At 40.3% G+C, this 8,270-nt stretch overlaps 1 protein-coding gene across 2 annotated transcripts in view; it reads right to left on the bottom strand.

Moving 5' to 3' along the window:
• The window catches only part of LOC115224050 (solute carrier organic anion transporter family member 2A1), a 45,650-nt gene extending 44,120 nt beyond the window's left edge, over positions 1-1,530 (bottom strand). For both annotated transcript variants that reach the window (XR_005003678.1, XM_029794849.2), the window contains exon 1: positions 486-1,530. The gene's annotated coding sequence lies outside the window, so the exon portion shown is untranslated. The remainder of the gene's footprint in view (positions 1-485) is intronic.
• Between the last annotated feature and the right edge of the window lie 6,740 nt (positions 1,531-8,270).

Genomic DNA, 8,270 nt, shown 5'->3' with positions numbered 1-8,270 from the left:
AAATATATTTATTGTATCAGAGGTTCTTCCCATAGCTTTTTCACGGACCAATTGGGCTTGAGCGGGACTCAGTTTGACACAGCCTTTATTAGTGTGCAGTTTGTTGGAGTTTTGGCTGCTATTCCTAGCAGATCGTGCGATGCCGTAGAGGCTCCCTCTTTAACTAATTGAATTTGTGTGTGTGTGTGTGTGTGTGTGTGTGTGTGTGTGTGTGTGTGTAGCTTCACTCTCACTGTGAAACTTAAGAGCAACAGAATCCCCGACTTCCTACGCAACCGCTGAGCCTTGATGCGCATTCATCCATCCGTCGATGCTCTCGGTGTCGGGGTTTGACCTGCTTTCTCTTCTGCGGGTCTTACGAATAGCGAAGGACCACGTTTCTCCCACTAGAGAGGCGCGAATTTGCGAGCTCTGGGACGAAGACCGCTTCGCTCAACAAACAAACAAACAAACAGTAACAGAAAGAAAAAGCACAGAAAACTTACCTTTCTTGATTATCAAAATCCAGTTGCTTCGTTCCTTTGGTTTTCCCTTCCCTATATTACACAGGTATTTTATTGTTTCCGTGAGTTATGCACATGTATACTATAATTAACAGTAGTTACTGCTAATTATGGAAAATAAATGGAATCGATTTGGGTTTTGAGCAGATTCTCGCAGCAAATAAACCATCAGGTACATCGGTATTCTACTCTTTGTTCTTCTCTCTAAGATCTTCTGGGTTTCCTCTGTTTTTGTTGCCGGAGATCGCGAATATTTGTAACGATACCGTAGTTGTGTGTGTGTGTGTGTATGTGTGTGTGTGTGTGTGTGTGTGTGTGTGTGTGGTGTGTGTGTGTGTGTGTGTGTGTGTGTGTGTTGTGTGTGTGTGTGTGTGACCAAGATTTGTCTTACGCGAATTTCCTTGAAAACGGTATTTGTCCGATTTCCTTTCGACACTTAGGAGACACTTACGAATGAATGAATGAGGAACAGAATGTTACGCTTTTTTTCTTTTTTGCCTCTCATTTCTCGTGTTGAACGTTGCATTGTTTCCGCTGATCGTGTATGTATGTATGTATGTATGTATTATGTATGTATGTGTGTGTGTGTGTGTGTGTGTATGTATGTGTAGTCGCCTAAAAAGAAAATTTCAATTCATTTAGAATCTTCCACATACGAAGTCCTTCAAAGCACCTCCACCTTCCTCAATCATGTGTGCATCGCGCGCTCGCGTGGGTGTGCGTGTGTGTGTGTGTGTGTGGGTACTTATTTTACGAAGTCCTTTAAGGGGTTTATTAATGGACGATATTTCTTTTTCTATATTTTTAGAATATTTTAACAGCTTTTGTCTTCTCTACGTCACTTCCGAATAGTGCGAGATGACTGACATTATTTAAACAATTTCTACTTCAACTATCATTTAAATCCCTCCTCCGCCGCCAGTCGTTTCTAGTCTTTGTTGTTAGTCATAGAGAGCCAGCTTAGCCAAGTAGGACAGGCATAACGACCAAGAATTAAAAAGATAAAGTAATACAAGTGTGTGTGTGAAGGACATAGGCGAGGAGACCACATGACGAAAAGAAAAGATAAATATGGAGAACAAAACTAACGGTACCTTTTGACAGGATGGACTCGTTGGCAAGGGTGGTTAGGTTGTTAACTAAGCTTTCTATGTAAATAGTTCATTTCTTGTCAAGTCATTACTGATATGCTCTTACACACACATACATATATATGCACACGCACACACAAACACACATGAGTGTGTGTTATCATGTTTGTAGTAGCAACAATGTTTGGCTGTAACAGATAAAGGGGCTTCATTTGATAATATTTAATGGGGTTTCATAAAGGAGGAAAACAATTTTTTAATTATCTTTACGGGCAAACAGAAAATGAGGAAAGCAATTGAAATACCACAGAGTAAGAACGGGGAAACAAAGTGTGAGGTCAACATAAAGACAAAAAAAAAATGCTCTTTTGTTTTAAATCGGGAAATTGTTACGATTATTTTCACTTGGAATCGTCCGAATGAATATTTATAAACACATGTGCGCGCGCACATACAGGGAATAGAATTCCTTGTAAAAATAAAAACGGCATTAATCCCCGGAAAGATGCCGCTGTTCATTGAGATGCTTTTGTCTCTAAAAACGGGACCAAAATCCAGCTGCCTTCTAGACAATCCCCTAATAGCGATAGCTGCCCTAATCAAAAGCTTTCACTTGATCCAAATTGATAAGGGTACCACCGAATTAAGGTTTGTTACCCACCCACTCTACAATGTATTGTATGCGGTGGAAATTTCCTTGGATAAATTTGTTAAGGTTTCGCGCAGGTTAATTGTTTTACCGACTAAACTAACAAATGCCAGCCTGTTTGCGAGTACCTTTGCTAAAATATTAAACTCTACATTCAGCAAAATTAAGGGCCGAAAATGATCAATAACATATTCTTTCTTCGTGTCGTTTTTCAAACGCTACCCCTACTCCATCGACAGATCTGGGAATTCTCCGGTTCGACTGCCAGCTGCTGTCGAGGTTCACCAAGACGTTGGCAAACAAGTTTGGCAAAGACATATGAAACTCGTGAGACAAATAAGTTCCGCAAAGACCTAAAACTCATGAGGCAGACCATCCAAACCAAGCGATTTGCTTCTCGTACAACCACTTAATGCCTTCCGTATCTCAGCTACTGTTATCGTTTTTTTCATAGCATTTCACATCTTCCATCGAATGCCACAGTATGCCGTTGAGGTAGGTACAAAAAGCCACTATTTCTGCTCCACCGCTCGCCTGAAAAGCTAAGCAAAGTGTCGCTGGAAAGCTACATGCACCTAATTGAATAGTATGTGCCCATTCCAGTTCTTCGTGCCTCTTTCATCCAGCTCCTTTGAACGTATTGCTTTCCCTCGTATCTTAGAACACGCGCCTTAGTTCTGGCAATACAACCTTCGTATTTTGTTCAAGAAATGATCCAAAATCTATGCTATTCTCGTTGCAAGCACATCGGCTATGGTACTTTTCTAATTGCGTTGTATTTGATCATTAGCTTCCACGTTAATTTATTTTCCTAAATTGCTATATTTTTGCTTAGCAAATAACCAACTTTAGAGCATTCCACCAACGATAATTGAATATCATCTACGTCAACTACCGCCTTATTAATTCACAAATATGGCCTCCGTAGGCTTTGAACACAAAACGCAACGTGTTCAGTTGCCAATAGCTGGGTATCTGTCTATAAGCTGGGTATTTATCTGTCTATAGAATTTGTCTCAGTCAACCGATGCAAGTCACCAAATTTGTTTTGTGAATCGATCTGTTGAAATTGTGGCCACCCTACATTATTGATGTCCATTGGCTTATCAAATGTCCAATATAGATATCATCTGGATGCCTTCATAGTTGCTCAGTGTCTACATTGGCACAACGACTAGTCGTTCAAATAGTTAAAAATGCTCGAGGAATTTGTGAGATTTTTACACACCCTGTCTCCTATCGGATAGCCCTACACAATCCTTGTAGCATCATCTTAGATACTATTTCAGTCTCGTACGAGTACTAAAGAGTGGGGCAATCCCCAGAAGGCATCTACGAAATTGATCGGCATGGGACATAGACGGCCACTCTGAAGGCACACTTCTTTTGAATCCTTTCAGACTCGGTATCATCGACTTACCGTCCGGGTCCAGGTAGTTTGTGACTATTACTGTGTCTATGAAAAGTTTCTTGTATTTGTGCTCCAGTGAGAAATGCCTATTTATTAAGTGGAAGGAAAATCTTGTCTGATGTTGAGTGAGGATTGGGTAAAAACTAAATAAGCATTCAGTCTTTTGTTCTTTTGATGATTCCTTTAATGTTTTATAAGCAAGCTTATGTTCGAACCCATTGGATTTGTTTGTATCATTATAGTATGGTGCCGTGTGAAGGCGCATGGCTCAGTGGTTAGAGCGTCGAGCTTACAGTTGTGAGCTCGAATCTCGGACCGGGCTGCGTGTTGTGTTCTTGAGCAAGACACTTTATTTCACGTTGCTCCAGTTCACTCAGCTGTAGAAATGAGTTGCGACGTCACAGGTGCCAAGCTGTATCGGCCCCTTTACCTCTCCCTTGGATAACACGGGTGGCATGGAGAGGAGAGGCCGGTATGCATGGGCGACTGCTGGTCTTCCATAAACAACCTTGCCCGGACTTGTGCCTGGGAGGGTAACTTTCTAGGTGCAATCCCATGGTCAGTGTCGTGACCGAAGGGGGGCCTCAGTATGGTGCCGTCCTAGCAAAGATTAGAGATTTCTTTGCCTACACCTTTAACAAGGGCTCTTGACTATTACATGCTCTGTAGGATCCTGCGTTAATCTAAGTTTTCATTTTGCTTCCTAAAGAGCTTACAGGAATCACTTCTAAAGTCTGGAGTCACGTCCAGGAAATTGACTGCTCTGCAGTTAGTAACCCTAATAATTTTTCGACCGAGATATTTGGACGTCTTTCTTGAATCTATATAACGTGTGTCAGTGAGGTGGTTACACTCCGAGGCTAAATCACACAACGAGCTCCGTTCCACATTTAGAAAATAAGTGTGTATATACGTATATACCATAAGGCACGTGGTAGGACATCTTGAGTTTCGGTGAATATTCACTTCGTCAGCCACTGTTGAATTAAATACGGTTACTTGCTTAGCTCTGCATTTCGACTAAACACATTTTTACAGGAACCGTTAGAAAATATTAAAAATTGTTAAACCAAAAGTTTATTCCAGTTTATATATTTATTCATTTCATTTCTTTCTTATTTATTTATTTATTTATTTCGCGTATTTTTCGAAGCTTCAGTTGAACTGTTTTCTGAAGAGATTCGATTCGACAAATCTGCGTGAGTCAGCATTCTCCCATCAACTGAAAACAGATAGAATCCTTTTAAAACAATTTATCCAAAAAATATTCTGAACTCTGGTATTTGTATTTACTTAAGATATATTAGCAAAACAGGGCAAGACCAGGCACAGTTGTATGTATGTATGTATGTATGTATGTATGTATGCATGCATGCATGCATGCATGCATGTATGTATGTATGTATGTATGTATGTATGTATGTATGTATGCATGCATGCATGCATGCATGCATGTATGTATGTATGTATGTATGTATGTATGTATGTATGTACGTATGTATGTATGTACGTATGTATGTATGTATGTATGTATGTATGTATGTATGTATGTATGCATGCATGTATGTGTGTATGTATGTATGCATGTATTTATGTATGTATGTTTGTGTGTGTGTGTACATGCATGTACGTGTGTGTGTATGTGTATTTATACTTCAGTAAATAATCGTAACAACCAACCTGTGCTTAATCAGAAATAAAACTTGTTGGAGACGGCAGGTGTTAACAAGATGGAAATAGATATATTACAAGGGAGATAACTATGATTTAGAACGAAATTTTGATTGATCAAGCCTGATTGGTAACGCTATATTACACACATGAACGTGTGTGCGTGCGTGCGTGTGTGTGTGTGTATGTGTGTGTGCGTATGTGTGTGTGCGCGCGTTTGTGTGTGTGTATGTGTCTGTGTGTGTGTGTGTGCGTGTATTTGTATGAGTTAGTGATTCGGCAAAAGAGAACGATAGAATAAGTAGTAGGCTAACAAAGAATAAATCCTGGGTCGATTTCTTCGACTAAAGTAAAAGAATAAAAGAATAGACAGACAGACAGATATATAGATAGATAGATAGATAGATAGATAGATAGATAGATAGATAGATAGATAGATAGATAGATAGATAGACAGACAGACAAACAGAGAAAGAGGGAGAGAGAGAGATAGATAGAGATAGATAGATAGATAGATAGATAGATAGATAGATAGATAGATAGATAGATAGATAAAGAGATAGAGAGAGAGAGAGAAAGATAGAGATAGATAGATATATAGATAGATAGATAGATAGATAGAGAGACAGACAGACAGACAGACAGACAGACAGATAGATAGATAGATAGATAGATAGATAGATAGATAGATAGATAGATAGATAGATAGATAGATAGATAGATAGATATATCAAATTGTGGTGTCGGACTAGTTATGTTTTAACATGATTTCCTTTGAAATATTCTCGTTGCACAGTAACACACCGGTCCCAGCGTTCCTGCGAGTGGTTTTCCGTAAGCGAGTCGAGAACGTTCTGCGAATCGCTCTTGATCACGGCAGTAGTGTTAAAACAGCAACCTTTGAGCGGCCTTTTCATCCTGAGGAACAGATGAAGTCCGCAGGTGTTAAATCTGGCGAATAGGGCGGATATGAAAGTAATGGTCATTTGTTTTTGGCGAGAAACTCACGAGTGAGGAGGACTGGGTGGTGGCAGGGTGCATTGTCGTCGGGTAGAATCCATTTCTTCGCGCTCCACAAATCCGGTGGCTTTTGCCGAATATTGTCCCACAAACGCTCCAAAACGTCGCAGTAGAACTCTCGATTAACGGTCTGACCCTGGTGGACGAATCCCCGATGCACAATACTGCGGACGAGCACGCTCTTAATTGAGCTGCGACTCTGTCGCGCCTTCCTCGGTCGTGAAGATGAAAGACTTTTCCATTGTCTCGTCACCAGTGATGATCCTCGACATGAAGGGTGGGTCACCAGTGGCATGCTGACGGAGATCTTGACAGACTTCGACGCGATGTTTTTTTCTGCTCAATGGTCAGCAGGCAGGGGACGAACTTGGCAGAGACACGCTGCATGTTCAATACAGACGTTAGGGTTGCCTGCTTTTGAAGTGCACATGCGAACGACTCATTACCTTGTCAACCCAGGTTCGAAATTTCCCCCAAGACATCTGATGAAGGCTGGAGGGTATATATTAGCCGAAGCGTTGTGTTAACAACAAACAAGATGAGGACAAATATCCGTGAAATGTAAATAATGTACATAATTCCTCATCTCTTAAACACAGAACTGTATTTATCCACTTGCAGGGTTTGACTTTTCTTTCATTGTGAAAAGTATAATGAAGGAAGAAGAGGGTGTAAGATTTTTTGCGTATATACCGGAGATGTAAACGGACCCCTCCCACCGCTCAATTTTTGTTTTTACGGAATCCCACGTTTTCGGCTATGTAGATTCCGATTCTGAAAATAAATTTTCAAAAATCGCAACTTCAAAATTTCAATCCCCACCCCCACCCTATTTCTTCATTTTTCGCTTGTTCCGGATTTTTTTTTTTTTTTTTGGCGAAATACGTGGAAAAATACGGAGATTATGATATTATGATTTTGAAAAAAATTGTTTGTAAAATTTACATTTTCATGAAAATAAAAAAAATACCCCAACCCCTCCACTCCCAATTCTACGGCCTTGGCCTTCAAGGAGTGGTAGCTTTTACCTTTTTTCTGCTTAGCAACATCGGTCCCCAAAGAGGAAATTGCCTGGGGACTGATATCGCTAAAGAAGAAAAAGCTACAGCTACTTTTGGGACTGGTAGCAAGCTGTTCTGTTTTTTTTTGTTTTTTTTAATACATTGATGTCGCTAAAATGGAAAAAAATCTATGCTTATTTATCATTAAAGAAAATCAACTGAAGTTTTTAAGATGTCGAGATGTTTGTAATTTGAAAGACAGCCTCTTCGTGCAAGATCGTTGGTTAGTGGAGGGGCTTCTCTGTCTGTATTGAATACTCCATATCATCCGTAGAAGCGTGCCCGATATGAAGGAGATCCCAATATCGAGGGGTTCCCAGGGCAAGTGCCGCCTTGACAGCATCTAAATCCGGCCCTGTATATGTGCATATTTCATATGTCATTTTTTCTCGCCCCTCCTTAATTCTTCTGTTCCTCTGCTTCTACTTCTCTCTCTTCTCTTCCCCCTCCTTAATTCTTCTGTCACTCTGCTTCTACTCCTTTCTCTTCTCTTCCCACGTGACCGATCGACCAAGTCTGCTTGCTCTTTCCTTCTTGGTTTGACCGTGGTCTGTGCAACATCGATATTCTTCCCTGTGTTTGTGAAATCCTTGTATCTCTGCCGTAAGGCTTCATTTCCACACGCGCCAGCTTAATTCAATTCGTCTTTAGTCGAAAGACACCTGTTGTTATGTCCGGTTATTATTTTTATTGTACTTTTATTGTATTTATATTTGTGTAACATTGTCCGTTTTTTCCGTCCTTGTTTTTGTATACATTCGCTGCTTTCTAACAAGGAATCTAATGCTCTTAGCTTAGTTTTTCCTTGGGGCTGGCCAGAATGGAGCAATCTCAAGAATAATCAGCCGAAATTACGAGGATGAT

This window comes from Octopus sinensis, linkage group LG24, assembly GCF_006345805.1.
Source record: "Octopus sinensis linkage group LG24, ASM634580v1, whole genome shotgun sequence".
NCBI classification, from domain to species: domain Eukaryota; kingdom Metazoa; phylum Mollusca; class Cephalopoda; order Octopoda; family Octopodidae; genus Octopus; species Octopus sinensis.
The sequence above is the reverse complement of the archived record's forward strand: the minus strand, read 5'-3'. Positions and strand labels throughout refer to the sequence as shown.